This window comes from Cricetulus griseus, chromosome 2 (assembly GCF_003668045.3).
Source record: "Cricetulus griseus strain 17A/GY chromosome 2, alternate assembly CriGri-PICRH-1.0, whole genome shotgun sequence".
Taxonomy (NCBI): domain Eukaryota; kingdom Metazoa; phylum Chordata; class Mammalia; order Rodentia; family Cricetidae; genus Cricetulus; species Cricetulus griseus.
Window position 1 is genome coordinate 425836422 of NC_048595.1, and position 19257 is coordinate 425855678.

At 44.1% G+C, this 19257-nt stretch overlaps 1 protein-coding gene across 1 annotated transcript in view; it reads right to left on the bottom strand.

The window, feature by feature from the left end:
* Marchf4 (membrane associated ring-CH-type finger 4) overlaps positions 1 to 19257 on the bottom strand; it is a 110504-nt gene that overhangs the window by 23496 nt on the left and 67751 nt on the right. The window lies entirely within an intron of this gene.

The following is a 19257-nucleotide window of genomic DNA, read 5'->3' on the forward strand; positions in this document are numbered from 1 at the left end:
GGCCAGCCTGGTCTATAAAATGAGTGCCAGGACAGGCCACAAAGGTACACAGAGAAGCCCTGTCTCAACGCCAACTCCCCATATACACACACAAAAGAAGACTTTGGATGCCCATGGAAGCCTTCTGTAGTTCAATAGTGGGTGGTAGGCTCCTCAAGTTTCTCTTTGGAAACTCAACCAAACCCAACTACCCACAGGGCTAGAGAGATGACGTAAATGACAGAAATATGCTAGTGGAGACAAGAGTGATCTGGAGCATACAGATCAAAACCAGGACGGCCTCCACCATCTCTAGCCAGCCTCAGATGAGGGAATCTGATAGAATTTGTAGTTGTAGTGTTTGGTGATTGAACCCAGGACCCCATACAGACTCCCCTTAGTCCTACAGGGAATCTTTCTCTAAAACTTCTCAGCAGTCTGATTGGAACAGTTTAAAAATATGTCACATGGGTCACCCTGAGGAGTGTAGCAATGCCTATAGGCCAAAGAACTCTGAACTTGAGCCTTTGCATTCCCTGCAAAGATACTGGCCTTCTCAAATGATGGTTTCCAAGGTGGGTCCCTGAGTGGAAAAGAAATATAGGTCAGGCCTCAATCCTGGGGATACTGGAGGTTGGCTAATGTCCTTGCCGAAGCCCTGGGTTACTCCAGCAAAGGACAAAAGACCATCTTAGGAGTATTGGAAGCTGGGAAATAAATCTGGCCAAGCTAGATGGTATCAGGATGGGAAACCCCTGGTAACTGAGCTGCAGAGTGAGGATTATTTATGCTCTAGCGCTCCCTGTGACACACCAGATAGCCATGCTTGAAACCTGTGTCTCTTGTCACCTGATACGGTGGCCCCAGAGTGCCTCTGTGAATCTCACCAGCTATTCTCTTCTCTCTCTCCTTTTCTTTTTTCTTTTTCTTTTTTTTTCTGTTCTTTTGAGACAGAGTTTCTCTGTGTAGTCCTGGCTGCCCTGTAACTCACTCTGTAAACCAGGCTGGCCATGAACTCACAGAGATTTGCCTGCCTCTGCCTCTGGAGTGCTGGGATTAAAGGGGTGCACCACCACGGCCTGGCTACCATCTCCCCTTTTGGGCTCTCTCTTCATCCTCTTTCTCCTTCCCAGCTGCCTGTTCACCCTCTTTGCTCATTAAATCCCCAATTAACTCAGCTCTTCCACTTGCCTTCCTAGGGACCCTAACACCTGGGCTCTGCATCCCCTCTGATCTTACTCTGGGCCTTTGCTCTTGAGTCTTGTCTTCCTTTGCTCTCCATGCTTCCAGTCAAGGTCACTCTTTTGGATTCAGCTCTTCTGTATCACTCCTATCAAAGGATCCATGCCCAGCCCAATTCCTGAGCCCTGTGATACTATGTTTGGGTAAGACTGCTTGAGCCATTTTCCTGCTAACGTGAATATTTCATCATTTAGGAAACTATGCCTTCTTCTCAGCCACGAATCAACAAGCCCAGGATCTTCTGGCCCCTAAGTGTATCCATCTGCATCTTTAGTCACATTCTTCACTGTAGACTACAGAAACAAGCATCTCCTTTTTATGATTTCTGCAATCATCTTTCCCTTTCACTTCAACTCCTATACATAAAACCTTAATCTTGGCTTGTGTGAAGTCCTCAGTTACTCAAACGGTTCCTTTTGGTTTTCAGGTGGCTCTAATGCCACTTCCCGAGGGAAGTCATCCATGCCTTCTCCTGAGAGGATTTTATACTGGATGAATTGAGCATGTCACTCTTAGAGAACTCAACCCATGACCACAAGGATCTAGTGCTGGACCTATCTGCCCTTCAAAGGACCCGGGAAGGCAGGGGTAAGGTTTACATCTTTGTACACCCTTTTCCTGGTGCCAAGCCCTATAGTGGAAAGCACTTGGCAACCTTTTGTGTTTGAATAACTAAATGAATAAATAAATAAATAAATAAATAAATAAATAAATAAATAAATAAACCAAATGTCATCCTAGGCTTCTGCATTGCCCTCTCTATGAGTACAGGAACCATGTTCATCATTTGTTTGTTTGTTTGTTTGTTTTTGGTTTCTTTATGTAGCCCTGGCTGTCCTGAAACTAGCTCTGCAGACCAGGCTAGTCTAGAACACACAGAGATCTGCCTGCCTCTGCCTCCTGAGTGCTGGGACTAAAGGCATGCACCACCACCACCAGGCCAACCATATTCATCTTATTAACCCAGTAATTTTTACAGTACCTGGAACTCCATGCACCTATGTGCAATGAATTTACTGGGTAGCAGAAATACTCAGGTATTCAGCGCCACAAAACATCTCCTAAGTTCCCCACACTGCTCCTCAATTACAGATGGCTTCTCTTCTCTGTGGCCTTTCTCAATCCCGTTTCATGGCACGTCCCTATTAGTCTCCTCCAGGTCACTGCACTCCCTCACCGGGCAGTATTTTGCACAACATTACATTCCTAGCACTTGGTACCATAAGACAACAATCTGACTTTGGCAGCTGATCATGGGCTTATCTGTGTGATGAAAAAGAACCCATGACTGGCTATGTCCTGGAGGGTTCTAACCCTGATGTCTGGCAGCAAAGAGGAGACAGGAGTTGTGCACCTTGCTGACCATTTGGTACACGTAGCAAACTCAAACTCCCTGAGGTGCTGAGTATCTGTGTTATGACTATGAGAAGGAAATGGGAGGGGTGGGTGGAGAGAGGTGCTGGGGGAGGGGCAAAGCCCTCATTATTCATGGCAGCGTTTCCTAGGCTCATTAATTCTAACAGGATGAGCTAGGTTTGATTAATCGGGTTGTTAAGCAGCCATGTCAAGTCGCCGATCAGGTAAAAGACATTACTTCCGGTCGCTGGCAATGAAACCAAGTGACAGCAGCCAGCACCCCTTCTTTCCCAAGCAGCAGCTAGGAGAAAAGGCGTGAAAAGCTACTGGCTGGAAACAGCTGATAACACGATCTGGGCTCTCCAGCTTGGCTCTGTATGGGTACCATTAGATCTCACTAGAGCCCTTTGAACCGTCACTTACCTATCTATAGAGGGAGGGTGCTTGACCCAGCCTGGTCTCAGGGCCGGCTTAGGGGCCAAGAGGCCAGAGCTGAAGTGCTTTCCTGAAGCAACTTGTCAGTTCCCCACATGCACACTAGACAATCCAAAAGGAAGACCAGGGATTCACTTCTAGCACTAAAGTATTAGTAAAAAGGGTACCAAAACTCCTTTGAATAAAGCAATAAAGAAGCTCTTTTAAACTTAGCATTTATGCAAGTGCTATGCTGATATATATTGAAATATATATATATATATATATATATATATATATATATATATATATATCTTGCCCTCAAGGGGCACAGTCCTTTCACTGGTTAGGGAGAAATGCCAACTTAGCCTGGGCCCTTCTGGTTATACCCACGTGTCTTCAAGAGCAACAGGATAAAAATAACTGACAGCAGAAATGGGATCGTGTTAAACTTAATGAAGATGTTCCTCACAGTAAACAGCAGTAATAGCTCAAATGAGGGTTGGGGTGGGTGCTAGAGCCATAGCTCAGTTTAGTTGGTAAAGTGCTTGTTGCTCAAGGATGAGGATCTGAAGTTTGCTCCCCAACACTCACATAAAAGGTTGGGCATAGTGGTGCATGCTTGAATACCCAGAGCTGGGGAAGCAGGGACAGGAGGGTCCTTGAGGCTCACTGGTCAGATAGCCTATTTTCAAAATGGCAACCTGCAGGTCTCACCGAGAGGCTGTCGCAAAAGTAAGTTGGATTGCTTGGTGGTGGTGGCGGCGGCGGCGTTGGCACACGCCTTTAATCCCAGCACTCAGGAAGCAGAGGCAGGTGGATCTCTGTGAGTTTGATGCCAGCCTGGTTAACAGAGAGAATTCCAGAACAGCCAGGGCTACCTAGAGAAACCCTGTCTTGAGTAGGAGGAGGAGGGGAAGGAGGAAGAGGAAGGAGGTTGAGGAGAAGGAGAAGAAGAATGCAATGTCTTAGTCCATGTCACAGAGCCAGTCAGTGACTTGGGGAAAATGAGAAGCCAGGGCTTTCTGGCCAGCATCAGCCTCTGAGCCTCACCACACTGAAGCCTGTGCTGTGAATCTCTTTCTGTTGCCTTCCCTGGAGGAGGGAGGGATATTGCTGGCCCACCTCAGGCCCCTCAGTCAAATCTCCCATGACGGCCAGCTGCAGCCCTGCCTCCTCTCCCTGCTTCATTACACACAATCTGCTGCTGCATCATTTTCGTACCCTCTGAGATTTAGGCTGATACCTAATCTCACTGATACCCCAGAAACTAGGCAAATTGGAGATGCCCAGGAGAGGTGTGGACTACACAATACAGGCTTCAGGGTGTGGGGAAGAACAAGGTCTTCTATGCAAGTTCCTGGGGCTCTACCCTTTGGGTGGGGACAATTATGATAAACTAACTGCAGAGTGCAGCAAACTTCAGTGGTCAAAGGGGCTCACTAAATGCAAAGGGATCAGACACTTCTCAGCGATCTCAGGACTTTGGGGACAAGGAAGAAACTGGCCCTCCAAGTGGGGTGGAGTGGGTGGGAAGGTGGGGGTGTTTGGGAGTAGCTAAAAAATGCAATTTAGAAATCAAGCACTTTGGTTTTGGATGTCTCTTCACCCATAAGCAAATGCAGACAAGCTCCTGACCTTTGTGATGCTCTGTTTATTTACCTTCCAAATACAGATGACTCTCATCTCCTTAAAGGATCAAATGAGATAAAGTATGCAAAGGGGTTGACAGTCCCCAGCAGAAGTAAGCCTTCTTGCTAAATTTCAGTTTTAATTCACGTTTCTTTAAGACTTCAATTCAGGGTTTTGTTTTTGTTTTTGTTTTTGTTTTTGTGTGTATGTGTGTGTGTGTTACAATTTAGTTTCCCTACGGTCATGCTAAGATCAGTCAAATAGGTAAGAAGGGAGAAAGAGCCTTAAGAAAAGGCTCAGCTGGGTCACAGAGAGAAGTTAAGATTAGAGGACATTCTAGGGAAGTCTGTCCTTCTGGGACGGGAATCAAGACACAGTATTCTAGATTCCTAGTCCAGAAATGTCCTTGAGTTACTACAGGACACAGGGAATACTTGAGGGACCTTTAGTTTAGGGGTGCTAGACAAGAGAAGAACACAGTTTTCTAGGGTCAACATTGTGCTACAGGCAGGAATTTTCTAGCTATGACTAACCTGGTGGAAGGGACCAAGAAAAGGATGGAGAATCTTCTACCAATGGGGCAGTTGGCTTCTACCAGTGGGGCAGTTGGCTTCTACCAATGGGGCAGTTGGTAGCTGCAGTTCTTTCTCCATTCACAGGTTTTCTTGTTTATTTTTGAGCTTGTTTCATTTTTTGCCTTTTTCAGTCTGAAGGCCTGGCTTCAAGAGTCCTTAGGTTACCTGGTTGCTATGGCAATGCCAGGTAAGCCCAAGACTGCCATTTTTCCACTCATCCATAACCAGGTATCCTGACACTGAGCAGCAAGAAATAGATACAGCATCTTGTGGCAAATACAGCCCTGAGCTTGGCTGGAGTTTGCTGTTCTGGAATACCAAAACAAGGAAACCATAAAACACCAGCCTTTGGGCACAGTTTACAGTTATTTCCCTTTATTGAGATTCATGATGATTAAGAGTTTGGCTCTCATCCTAGACAGTCTTGGCTTTATCTAGGCTCTGACAGTCTGTGTGACCTTGATCAACTTGTCGACCACTCTATGCTGTGTTTAGTCATTTTTTGTTCATTCAGTATTTACGTACTATGTTCCATCTTCTGAATGGGAGGCATGAAGCTCTCTGATAAAGAAAGACGATAAACAAGTCAATTGTGTCTGCCTAAGATATGTTGTCACATGCTATGGAGCAAACAGCATGGGAAGGGAAAAGGGACTATGGAGGAGAACAAGGCAGACTGAAATTCTAAATAGGATGGCATGGTGGTTAATCTTCATTGTCAAGTTGAATGTGTTTAGAATCACCATAGAAACATACCTCTGGGTGTGTTTATGAAGCCGTTTCTGGAAATGCTTAACTTGAGGCAAGACCCATCCTGAGTGGAGGTGGCAGCATCTCACAGCTTGGGGCCCAGAGTGTCTGAGAAGGGAGCTGAGTACACACATTTATCTGTCTCTGCTTACTGCTTTTGGACGCATCATAGTCTCACTGGATGGTTGTTCTTGCTATAATGAACCGTATTCCCTGGAACTCTGTGGTGGCTCATCTTAGGTGTCCACTTAATTGGATCTAGTATCAAGTAGAATTCTTGTATTTTGTTAGAGCAACTAGGAAAGTAACTTTATTTCATAGCCAATGGTTATGGAAGCCCTCTGAAGAAGAGTATTTGAGTTAAGATGTGAGGCAGGCAAAGGAGTAAGCCATGCAGATATACGGGACCAAGCACTCAGGGCACTGGGAAGATTAAGTGCAAAGGTTCTGAGGCAGAAAAGTGACATATTTCAGGAAAATCAAAGACAATGGCATGTTAAGATTGAGTAAGTGAGATGACGGAAAATAGAGAGGCCAAAATAGGGGCCAATGGTGGGGAAACAGATGGACCTCCTTAAGGGCTTGGCATTTGTGGATGAGATGGGTAGTCTTGAATGTTTTGAGCAAGGAATCATGGAGACTCTCTTAGTCTCTAAGCCCTTTTTCTTGCCTACTTCAAATGACTATGTATGACAGATTAGAAGGAAATAAAGACAGAATCTGGAGATAGAAGGCTATTGAAATAATCCAGGTAGAGGATGAATATATGGTATCAATACAAAACCTAAGAAATACAAAATCTGGATGTATTTTTGAAGAAATACATGTTGAGGTTGGCTGGTAGATTAGATGTAGTATGTGAGCAAGACAGGAAAGTAGAGGATGATGCTAATTTTGCCTTGAGCACTGGGAAGAATGGGTGAGTTGCTTTTAGTTGAATTGAGGAAGACTGAAAAGAAGCAGGTTTTGGAGGAAAGATTGGGTACTCGGTTTTGAAACTATAAACCATGAGAGGCCCATCAGCTATCAAGTGTGAATACCCAATAAGCACTACAATATGCATTAGCCTGACATCTGGGGCTGAGATGAGATAGGAACATGAGACTCATTAGCAGTGAGGGGGTATTTAAACCCACCACTTAGATGAGGTAATCCAGGTGGTCAGCATACACCAGAAAAGAGGGGCACCAGTCAGAAGATGTTGGGAACAGACAGCTAGCCAGGTAAGAGAACATGGTATTCTGAAAGCTGAGGAAGGATCCAGGAAAAGGGGGCGCCATCAGCCTTGTCAAATGTTGATAGACAAAGTTAGATGAGAACCAACACTTAGCGCACGAATGTGGCAAACTTCTGATTTTTTTTCCCATTTTCTAGGTGAAATATGAAAAAAAAAGCAGTTGTGAGCTGAGCATGAAGGTGAAGGATCTCATTTCCTCTTCACTCCTTCATGCTTCCAACCTTAGTAGGAAGGAGACATTTGTTGAGAAAGAGTTAAGAGACAAAGATTTCCATAAACAGAACAGTCCACTAAAACTTGCTCAGAGAGTCTGTATTAGTAAAGGGAAGTCCAGGGTCTTGTAGCTGTTCTGCTATGAAGACCCATTCACAGGTGGGTCTTCTAAACTTTAAAATCAGAATTTCCCCTCCAGGCTAGAACTCCATATTGTGATAAGGAGTGTAGGGAGACACCATAACCACGTCCTTATGGACTATGCATCAGTTATTCACTGAGTTAAGGGAGGGATGGGTATAGGGGTAAGAATTAGGTCATAGGGGTTGTGTGTTGTGTGTGTGTGTGTGTGTGTGTGTGTGTGTGTGTGTGTGTGTGTGTGTGTTGGGGACATGGAGATGCCAAAGAAGGTAGAGACTTCCTAGTGTCTGACCTAGGTAGTGTTTCTGATGACACTCATTAGCCTCACTCCTTGAAGCCCTCACATTCTGGGACCAGTTAACAGTAAGGACTATCAATAGCACGCATGTACACACACACACACACACACACACACACACACACACACACACACACACACACCCCTCTGACTATAGGCATAACAAACAATATCTTTGGTCCAAAACATTGATCAGTTGTTTGTATCGCCATCTTCTAGGTTTGTGGAGAAAAGTTGAAATGGAAAGAGACAACACCCAAATTGGGTTAATGAATAGAAGAACAGAGCTAGATAATCTGGAAAATCCCAGTTCTTCTTCTATCAGGAGAGCAGGCAATGATTTCCTCATTCTCCAGACTATGGGAGTCAATGTATTCTGGCATCAGGATCAAGACAAAAATGACTTAGCATGATGGCCTTTTTGCCAGCAAACTGTGAAGGATGAAGTGAAGGGAAGGTGATGACCTCTAAAGATGCCTCAAGACCTGAAAATGAAAATCCATTATTGTTCAAAAATAAGCCATCCTGAATTCTGTGCATACTATATTCGACAGTGTATGAACAGCTCTGTTCTGAAGAGAGTCTTTTAGCTCTACCACCCATCCATACTGCCTTCCCAGACAGATCATGCTTTTCTCAATGGATCTAAGGCCAAATCTTGGCTTCAAGGGACCAACAGTAGGTCAATAATAGCAGAATGGGAATTACGAATTGTTGTGAGATAATTTGATCTAACGAAGAGAGAACTCTATTACTAAGTCAGGGGAGATTTAAAGCCCAATAAGCTGTAGTTATCTGTACGAAATCCAATTAACTACAAAATTATTTCAATTTCTATTCTCATATTAGCCACTTACTCTCAGAAGAATACAGACGTGGACACATAAAGCCTTGTACATACAATCTACTTCCATCTTCATAGAAGAAATGTCCTAATTTATCTGCTCATCATCTCAAAAACAAAGCAAAAGAAATGCTAAAGGGGACAAGGAAGGTGAGCAGATGAACCCAAGCCCTCCAAACTGTAACGTTCATTACCCTAGTAATTATTTCACTGCCCTGCTTCTCTCCCTATAATTTAACTGGTATAAGATAAATGTACCTATTCTCTCTAACAGCTTCTAAATTTACTCAACTGCTACTAGAGAGAAGAACTTAACCTCACAATAATTGAATTTAAATAACATCCAATTCTGTGAAGTCAAACATGGTCTGCATAGTAAACAAACCACAGGATTGGAGAGCTGGCAGGAAGAAGGAAGGTCATACTTAATGTGCGTGTTCGTAATTGTATCTAGATTTCTAACAGCCTAAATGTGTACTCTCATGTCTGTTTGTCTTTCTGCCTAACTCATCATCACCATCACTATCGTTACCCAAGAGTCAAAATTAAAGGCTGATCTGGCCTCGTTCCTCTGCCTGGTTCAATAGAAAAGCACAATTTAGATAAGACTTGAGTAGCTAGAATTGGGCTATTTGCATACAGTGGGCTGGGCCCATGTCCAAGGTTCCAGGCCACTACACTTCTCAGGAAGTTTCAGAGATGCCAGGTCACTGTGTTCTCTTTTTATTCCAGAAACCAGGCCAAATCATCTGACAGGTTAGGGGGAAAGTACAGAATTGTCCCCTCTAATCAGTCCTCAGTGGTCCTCACATATTATCGGGTGTACAGCCTCAACTGTGCAAAACTTTTATGATGCTCCTTGGAAGCACTGTGGTGAAATTCTCCTAAAATTAATCTTCATTCACTGTGATTAATGCATCATTTGGAGTGTTTAGGGGATCCAGTGGAGGTTGCAGGTGCAAACAGGCTGGAATCACGTGTTACTTCCTGATGTTTCAGATCAGGGACCTAGGTACTTAGGGTCACCCCTGACTCCCTCAAAGCACAAAAGACCTTTCCCAAGTGCAATCCCAGCTTCCCCACTCTCCAGCTGGTGACTCTGGGTTTAAGTCATCTCTACCTCAATCCAACATTTTCTGAGTTGAGGCTGCATCAGAATCACTTGAGAAGCTTGTTTAGTATCCCCGTGCTGGCTGCAACCCAGAGATACCAACTCCATGAAGACCCACTTAAAGCAAAATTGGCTACAACTCACTTTGTGAAGTGTTGGACCAGCTACTCATTAACAAACCTTCTGCCTCCTACATTACTTTGAGACTTTCGTGTACACAAAGATAAAAATAAGCACCAAGAATTAAAACTTCCTGAGGACTCATTGTGTGCCAATTCCAATCACAGCTTTGAATTCTGGGTTCAAATAACCACTTGTCTCACTTGCTGGGTGAGAGACATTGGGCAAGTTAGCTATTCCTCTCCGAGCCCCATCTTGCCATCTGTGTCTATACTGTCCTGGCGTTGTTGCCTCTCTTGTGAGTCCATGCCCTTGGATACATGCTAGCAGCCACTCATTGTCCTAAGCACCTGATGTGAATGAGATGGTGTGACATGGTTGGCAAGGCCCTTGGCTCTGCCATGTGATACTTACGTGATCTTGGGCAAGTTTTCTTGGGAGTTAAGATAGGACCAAAACTACTTGCTGTGTTCCTAAGTTTCTCAGAAGGATTACATGGAGTAAGACACGATGATAAATGCTAAGAACCCCTGGAACACATAGGGAGTATTCATGGCAGCATGATTACCATGCTTTTCCATGTATACCTACCTTTGCTGAAGCTTTTCACACCCTTACAGAGGGAGGGAGATAGCAGCTCTGCAAGTGAGAGCACTATACAGATTGCCCCACCAAGGACCTCATTTTGCTGTCTTGAAAGTAGAGTTCAAGAGCCTGAAACCTGTGAGCCTGAAGTTACTGTTAGCCAGGAATATGAGAGTAGGTGATAACTTGTGGGCAAGCGTGGAGTTTCCAGGTATTTGATACCTGTCCTGGCATTTTGGGAGAAGGGAAGAACAAAGCCAGTGCCCCAAATCCTTATTCACTCACCTGCCTCCATGGCCCTCCCTTTTAGGACCCGTCCTTCCCCACCCAAGCCTTCTTTTTCATATTTATGAATTCTACCTATTGTGACAGTGTGTGGAGGAATACATTAAGTCATGGATGCTCATGGCCTTCATTGTTTCCTTTCCTGTTTCGAGTATGGTTTCAGTCTTATGTGTTTGTGGGAAAACTAGAGAATAGAGGAAGCATCAAGGACAGGACCAAAGACTTAAAAAAGAAAGGAAAGTGGACATGATCAAAAAGTGTACTATATTCATGCATGAAAATTTTAGCAAAACCCACTGGTTTGCATAATTAATATGTGTTAATAATTATAATTAAGAAGAAGAGTTTAGCAACAAAAGAGGATCCAGAGGAAGAAAGACTTTTGCCTTGTAATCTTTTGCCTGCTTTTTAAAGAGATTATGGTAAGCCTGTCTATTGTTTGTCAATTCTTCTTGTATACTGGACTTCTTCAAATCAACCTCACAATCCTTATACTTTGCTTGGATCAATGGTTCTCAACCTTCCTGATGCTGTGACCCTTTAATAAAGCTCCTCATGTTGTGGCGACTCCCAACCATAAAATTATATTTGTTTCTACTTCATAGCTGTAATTTTGCTGCTGTTATAAATGTAATATAAATATCTGATATGCAACCCTGTGGGGGTGGTGACCCACAGATTGAGAACCACTGGCTTAGACAGATTAACCGGAAGCCCAGAGAGGCATTGGCCTCCCTTAGGGTGCTACAATGGGACACAAAGGATTCCACCCTGAGCCCTGTCCAGGTTCTGTGCTCCCAAGAGCAGGTCCCACATCTCTTCAGGACTGAGATGCCCATGCCAGCGTCTGCTGCAAACCCAGCTCCGTTCTTTTCACACCTCTCAGGAAAGCGTACTATTCCTGAAATCTTGGCTGCAGCTCCCTGTCAGCAGAAAGCATGCTAAGCAAATTTGAATGACTCTGGCATGTGAAAAGACTCCAGGCTGCTGGCTCCACGCTTCGGCTAAGCAGCTCCAAGTTGCGGGGCTGCTGTTATCTTGGCAATTTTATTTTCTGTTTCAAATCCTATGGTCTCTCTCTCTCTCTCTCTCTCTCTCTCTCTCTGTGTGTGTGTGTGTGTGTGTGTGTGTGTGATGAGAAGAGAGAGAGAGAGAGAGAGAGAGAGAGAGAGAGAGAGAGAGAGGTGGGGGTGTCTTAAAGGTACTCTCCTTATGCCAGCCTCTGGTTAGACTGTCTCCAATCCCAACAAATGGAAGGAACCCAAGAGCCTCTCCTTGCTCACCAGCACCTCCCAAAGTACTCTTTGAGCTCAGGCACAGAAACCTATACAGGGTAAAGGTGATAGAAGACCAGGGTAGGGGTTTGTGGGGATGGGGGCATGAGGGCATGGGACATCAGGGGATAGATATAGATCAGCACTGTTTTTCCCCAAGGACTGAGGACAGTCACCTTTCATGCACACTCAGCAGCAGCCTTGGGTGGAACACCACCTCTTAGTCCTCGTGTTGAAAATGCAAGATGGCCCCAGCCCAACAGACATTCTCACTTGATGAGACACATTCCAAACCCATCCAGTGTCTCAGCTCTTGGCATGATTTTTTTTTTGGTCTGTGTTTCACTTAATTAGAGGCTGATAAATAAAGTATAACTCCCTTTTACATGCTCTCCATCTCTGTCAGATGACCAGGCCACTCAGCAAGCACTTGTAACATACTGTTCTCAGTCATTTCTGGGACTTGGTAAGCCAGCCCCAGTGTTCCTCGTCTTCTTAGACTTTGTGATTGTTTGACACTTCATTCATTTCCCCTCGGTCATTATCCATCTGTGCTGAAAGGCCCTATATTTAGATCCCATTCTCACATCATTGGTCATTTCAGCCACTTTTTATAGATCTTTGCTGGTCTTTAGGTTTTAAGACAAGTTTTCCAACCATGCCTAGGTTCCTGCTCAGAGGCTGGGATCGGAGATGAAAGCCGTATCTTAAAACTATGTAAAGATTGATTACAAATTCAAATTCCCTTTAACTACAGCCCCCTCCCACATAATTGCCCCCCAAACAGGAACATAATATACAGCCAATTTTTAACTTGCATTTTCCAGTCATGCCTGTTCTACAAGAATCTCCCCAGTGATTTTTTCCAATTCACAAGTCATATCCAGGTGTCCTTAGGGGACAACCCTGGGATGGAACCACTCTTTCAAAGGGCATGGGTGTTTGTAAGATTGTGAACAGAGGTTGCCATGTTAGTCTTCAAAGCTGATACTGCCATTCACTAATACCAGAGTTAGCATTTGCTGCCATTTGCTACTCCATGCTCAAGGCCCTGACCATTCTCCATAGTCTCAGAGATATCTAATGAGGATATTATAACCATGACTCAAGAAAGAAGTTTCGGGAAATGTGGCTAATCTGCCTCTGTATCTTTCTTTGGCAAGGGGCAGACTTCAGTTGTAAGACTCAGGCAATGAGTAATGCAAGAGAAGAAAGTCCAGGAAAGGAGGGACTGTTTCAGTCATGAAGGGCCATAACATACCTAGGCAGGGAAATCCTGCAGAATCTCAGCCTGAAGGATTTGTGTTCTCAGAGGGACCGATGGAGGATAGAGATGACTTGAGAATTCCTGTACTCTGTACTACCCAGATTCCAAGATGGTAACTGTAGGGGTAAACACTTGGAGCATGGAAGAGCTGCCAGCCAAGTAAGTGCCCACTACTACCCTTTACAATACCCAGATTTAGAGATACTACAGTCTTCCCAGTCAAACCTCACATGACTGACAGCCTGTGGTTAAAGGGTATCTTGTTGGAACCCGATACAAGTCCAGCCTTTTCTTTCTTCATTATGAATGATCAGTGCCCAGATTCTGCCATCTGTGAGCTCCATCAGTCAACCCTAGCTAACTATGCTTCTGCATATACATCCCTAAACCAAAAACTTAACCACTAACTATTCTTTACAAATCTACAAAGTAGTTGAATGGTTCACCTACCTGATACTATTTGGCTGACCTTCATTGGATGTAATTCAAGGTCTATGAATTGGCTAGATATTGGCTGGTCCAAGATGGGATGACCCCACTTTGATCCATGCATCTTATATTATCTAGTAATACTGGCCAGCTTGTTGGCACAGTGACAAGAGTTCCCACTAGCAAGAGAGAGCAGGCCTTAGTCATCAAACACTTTAAGCCTCTGCTTGCCATCAACTTTATCAAGGTTCCGCTGCCCAAAGCAAGTCATGTAGCTTCTCTGGAACTGATGTAACTAGCCATACCCAAAATGAAGTGGCAAGAGGAAGGCCATTAATACAGTCACTCCACCACACTAGTTAGATGGCCTTGGACATTTTCCTTCTTGGTGTCCATTATCTGTAAAAGTGCAGTTTTGTAACAATTTCTCATTCTACTATATGTAAAATGTATGCCACATGATAAAGTTCCATTTGTATTAATTTCCTTCTCTCCTTATTTTCCCTCATTTGAACTTTCTGTCTTCTCTTAAGCAAATCATCCTTATACATTGTTTTCTGCATTGAGAGGCCCAATAGAACGCTATTATGTCTACGGCTTCTGTTGAACCCTGAGCTCTAGCTGAGAGCTGATGGGCCCCTAGCTCATCCTATTGTTCTAGATTGGGGATATTAAGAAGAATCAAGAAGTCTCTCCTCTTTTACCCCTAGGAACATCCAGTCCACCGATGGTCTCTTGGCTCTCTGATCGAACTCCATCAAGAGTGAAATATGAAGGGTTAAATACATTTGAACTAGCTGAGGACTCTGAATATAGGCAACAAGATAGGAAGCCTTTCATTTCCTAATTTAAATATAAGCTTGGGGGTAGAATAAATATTCTGGCCTTCCCTTAGCTGATCAGGCTCTAGAAGAGACATTAATTGCAGCCAGCCAGTCCTGCTGAGGGGACCCAAAGCTGCCAGCTCCCTTGCTGGGAATGAAATAGAACTGTAATTGGCTGTGAAAGCATCATGGCAGGAGGTAGAGAGAAGGGTTGGTCCTCACCCCCAAAGCATGTAAGAGAAGCTTTGAGGGGAAGGACCAAAGGTGGTACATGGTAGCCAGCACCTGCCACACTCAGAGGTCATCTTGTCCCTGGACTATAGCCAAGGTGAAGGACCTTCTCATGCAGCATGGTCAGGGTGCTCGCTACAAGAACACCAAGCTTCTAAACCTTCTTCTCATCCTTGCTTCTGGCTTCCCATGAAAGAAAGAACACAGAGCAACTGTCACTAGTGTAACCACTCCTGTACTTCAGAGAGCTCTCCAAACATAAGCTTTACCTTGAAGTGTGTGCACAGATGTCTGGGTGCTAGCATGCCTATGTGCACACATACCTGGGTGTTAACATGCCTAGGTACTAGTGCATGCCTGTGTGCACACATGCATGTGTGCTAGCATGCCTGTGTGTTAGCTTGATGTGTGCTAGCACAATGAGTGCTCATTTGTGTGTTTCTGTGGTTTGAAGCAGTGGTCCAGCATTCCTCCACAACTGTCTCAGAGAGACATTAATATTTTCTCACTCAAATAAATGAATGTGATAATGATTGGGGAAAACTTATGCTGAGTGATGTGTGTATTATGTTATTGCAATTCCCAGAACACATGTAACAAAGGGCGACAAGTGAAGGCCAATACACATGTCCGTGACAAGCAAGATAATTCAAGCTTTCAATCATGAATGTGCAATGGTGCATATGGTTTTCAGGGACAGTTAGGCAAGTTGGTTAAAGTCTTTGTGCCTTATTTCCTCACCAATAGGATGAGAGTAACAGTAGCATTTATCTGATAAAACTATAAAGAATAATGGACTATAAAATGCTGAGAACAGGGCAGAGGCTCAACTGTGTTTCACAGTTACTTGGAGTGAATATAGGTAAAGAGGAAGCAGAACTAACGATTAACCCGACTGTAATCTATTGAACTAGTGAACCTGTGGCAAAAACCAAGGCCGAGCTGCTAAAAATACACAGGTGAAGAGGATGCTTTCAAAAAACTCCTTTTAATGATATGAAGATTCAGAATTTTCAAGGAAACCCTAATTTATTAATACTTTAAAACTCAAAGCAATGAACCATCAATTTATAACTACTAAGCAGTTTTATGTTTATTGTGCATTTGGACTTTTATTGTCAATTTTTTATTGAAAATTCATCATAAATTCATTTGGGAAGGGGAGCATTTCCTTTAGGGGGACTATTGAAATGGCATTTTCTAACTTATGAAGGCATGGCAAGCTTCTAATCTGTAACAAAAAAAAAGAAAGCACAATCAGTTCCATTTTCCCTCTCAATGTCCTTGTCCCCATTCATACTTCATGAGGAATAAGACATCACTCTGGTATAAGCTCAGACTGTACCAGGGAAAATAGAATGGTCAGAATAAAAGATATGAATGACTAAGCACAGCACCCTCTCTGCAAAGGTGATAACGTCAACCACCAAGAAGCAGAGGGAAGAGCCCAAGGAAGAGGGAATTGATTCCTGTCCTTTGTAAACAAAACAGGTCTTTCAGTAGTAGACTCAATCTTAGACAAGTTACTAGTGCTGGCATACACCTGTAGTACCAGCGACTGGAAAGCTGAGACAGTAGGATCACAATTTCAAGGCCAGTGTGGGCTACATAGTGAGATCTTGACTCTGAACTTAAAGCAGCAGGGCCAGGAGGTAGAGAACCTGCTGTGCAAGCTCAAGGACCTGGGTGTGTGTCCTGAGTACTCACATAAAGGGCCAGGTACAGCAAGGCATACCTGTAACCCTAGCACTGGGCAGAGACAGAACCAGCAGATCCTGGGGGGTTACTGGCCAGCCATTAGTGTCAAAGTGGGGAACTTTGGGTGTAGTGAGAGACTTTGCATCAAAAACTAACACAAAGGACAGTAAGGGGGACACGATGTCAACCTCTGGCTTCCACCTACTTGCATGCACACACATGCCCCCTCATACTCTGAAGACAGAAGAAGGGAAGGATACGGTAAGAAAGAAAAAGAATTAGTCCTTCCTCTTTTAACCCTGGTCCTCAGACCACACTTCAGTGCTTTGGCTCCTGCACGCTACCTGAGCTGGAGAACTGAGCAGTATGGCCACTTAAAGAAGCTGTGTGCTGCACAAAGCAGCCCACCGCTTCAAGGAATGAATTTTCTCTCACTTGCTCATTTAGTAACAGGTTTAGGGGAAGTGTGGCTCTGAGGAGCCTATATCTTTCCTGTTTCAGTGTTCATGGCACTGAAACAAAATATATCTATGCTTGGTTGGCTAGGAGTGAGGCTACGGGTGACAACATTAAGGCCTCAAGGGTGCTGATGTCCTAAGGGGGCACATCCCTGATAACAGAAGGGATGAAGATGCTCTTGGAGCATATGATAATTCCTCTTCATTGTCAGCTTGACTGGATTTAGAATCACCATGGAAACACATCTCTGAGTGTGTCTGAGGGTGTTTCTTGAAAGGGTTAACTTAAGAGGGAAGATCCGCTTTGGAGAGGGGTAGCACCAGCCCAGGAGTCAGATGGACAGGAGAAAGCAAGCTGATTGCCAGCATTCGTCTCTCTACTTCCTGTCTGTCTCATGTTGTGGCCAGCTGCCTCATGCTCCTGCCTCAGTGGCTGACCTGCCATGCTGAACTCTATCTCTTTCATGTAAGCCTCTCTTCCCTTAAGCTGCTTCTTGTCCAGTATTTGGTGACAGCAACAGGCTAGGTGGCTAATACAGAGCTGTGGACAAACGCTTGGCTTTCAGCCCAGCCACTCTACCTGCCACACGGGAAAGATCGTTTCTCTTTCTGAAGCTGCCATTTATTTATTGGTTAAAAGGGGGTATTAGATTAACCATTTCTACTAGTCTCGGGCAGTTTCTGACTTTTTAAGAATCTATAAATTATACAAAAGATTCACAGATGAAAAACGACCTAATACCAGACTCCAGAATTTGCTTGCAGATAAACTAGGCCAACGACAGAGAGGCAGAAGTGCTTTATAATCAAAGTGTGCACATTGCTGGGCAGCTCAGGAGGTGACCTGGAAATGGCACCAATAGCCACTTGTACCCACCCCAGAATACTGGAATAGGGGGCTTAGAGAGAGGGGTGGGGAGATTTAGTGTTATGTAACTACAACATAGCAATGGAGAGGGGGGGGAGCAGGGGAAGGAATAACACAGAGATGGAAAGGGAGAGGGGAATATTCAGGGTAGTGGAAAGAATTGTTTCCCAAACAGCAAAGGCGTATTTCTATTGCTCACTCAAATCCCTTTTCAAAGCACCGGATTCACTTGTTCATGCCAAGGTCACTAAGCAAGCACCTGGCTTTTGTTTGGCTTTTCTGCTGGGTAAGATCCTGACGGGCCTCCCTTGACACGGAAACATAAGCACTGTAGATATTGAAAAGAAGCCTCCCCACTGTAAATACAAACCAGCTTCTAAGGAGGCTTCCTGGTCTCAATATGATCACCTAGAGTAAGGGGTTACTGAATGGCATTCTAGACTTGTATCCCCCAGAGGGGGAGACCTGCAGAGAGATGGAGACAAAATTCCTATTATAGTAGTTGGCTCTTTCTCCCCTAACTCTCCCCCACACCCTCCTCTAGGGAAGAAGAGGTATGACTTTAAGAGTGCATATGATGTAGGCCCAGGAATTTTTGTTTTGATTTGACATTGGTCTTCACTCTGCAAATCTCCAACAATTAATTCTGTCTTATCCCCTGAGACAGTAGAAAACACCTCTGGACTCCATGCAAGTACTCAGCTCAGTATATATATACCTCGTGTATACATTCATAATCATTAACTATTCTCTCAGTAGAAGGGAGCCTAAACCTCACAAGGCTACCCCCTGCATTTAAAAAACTAGTTCCAGCTATCCAACGCTTGCTGCTGGATAGACAGATACCAGATTGTAAGAGGCAGGAGAGCAGGGCTATCTATCTGTAAGGTGTGGCAAGGAGGTATTATTTAGAAAGTGAAGATGATGAAAGGCCATCGCTACCTTTACTTGGATGGGAAGGGGATAGCATAAGACCAGCGATGCACACTGACTCTATCTGAATGTGCCTGCAGTCATGGCACACGTCCCAAGTGCTCTTGCCCATCGCTTCTGCAACAATGTCTCCAATCAGCTGTCCTACATCTGTCTTCTTGGATAAGGTCCTATTCATGTTTGCCATGAGCATCATCCTGTACTTACTCTAAGCCTCAAACAGAAACACCCGAGGCAAGAAGAACAGAGGAAAGGGAGAGAAGAGAAGGTCTTCATGGGACAAAAAGGCCAAACTGATATTCTTCTTCTTTTTTTAACCAGTTTTATCATTTTTATTTATTTTTCCTAATTTATCTTTGCCAGCAGTAGTTAATTAGATGCCTCTGATACTTGATACAAAAGAAGAAACAACAGCACTCTTACACAAACATAGTCATTGTACTTGTCTGGCTTTCCTTTGGTTTTGGTTTTAGTGATGGTATAAACCAAACCC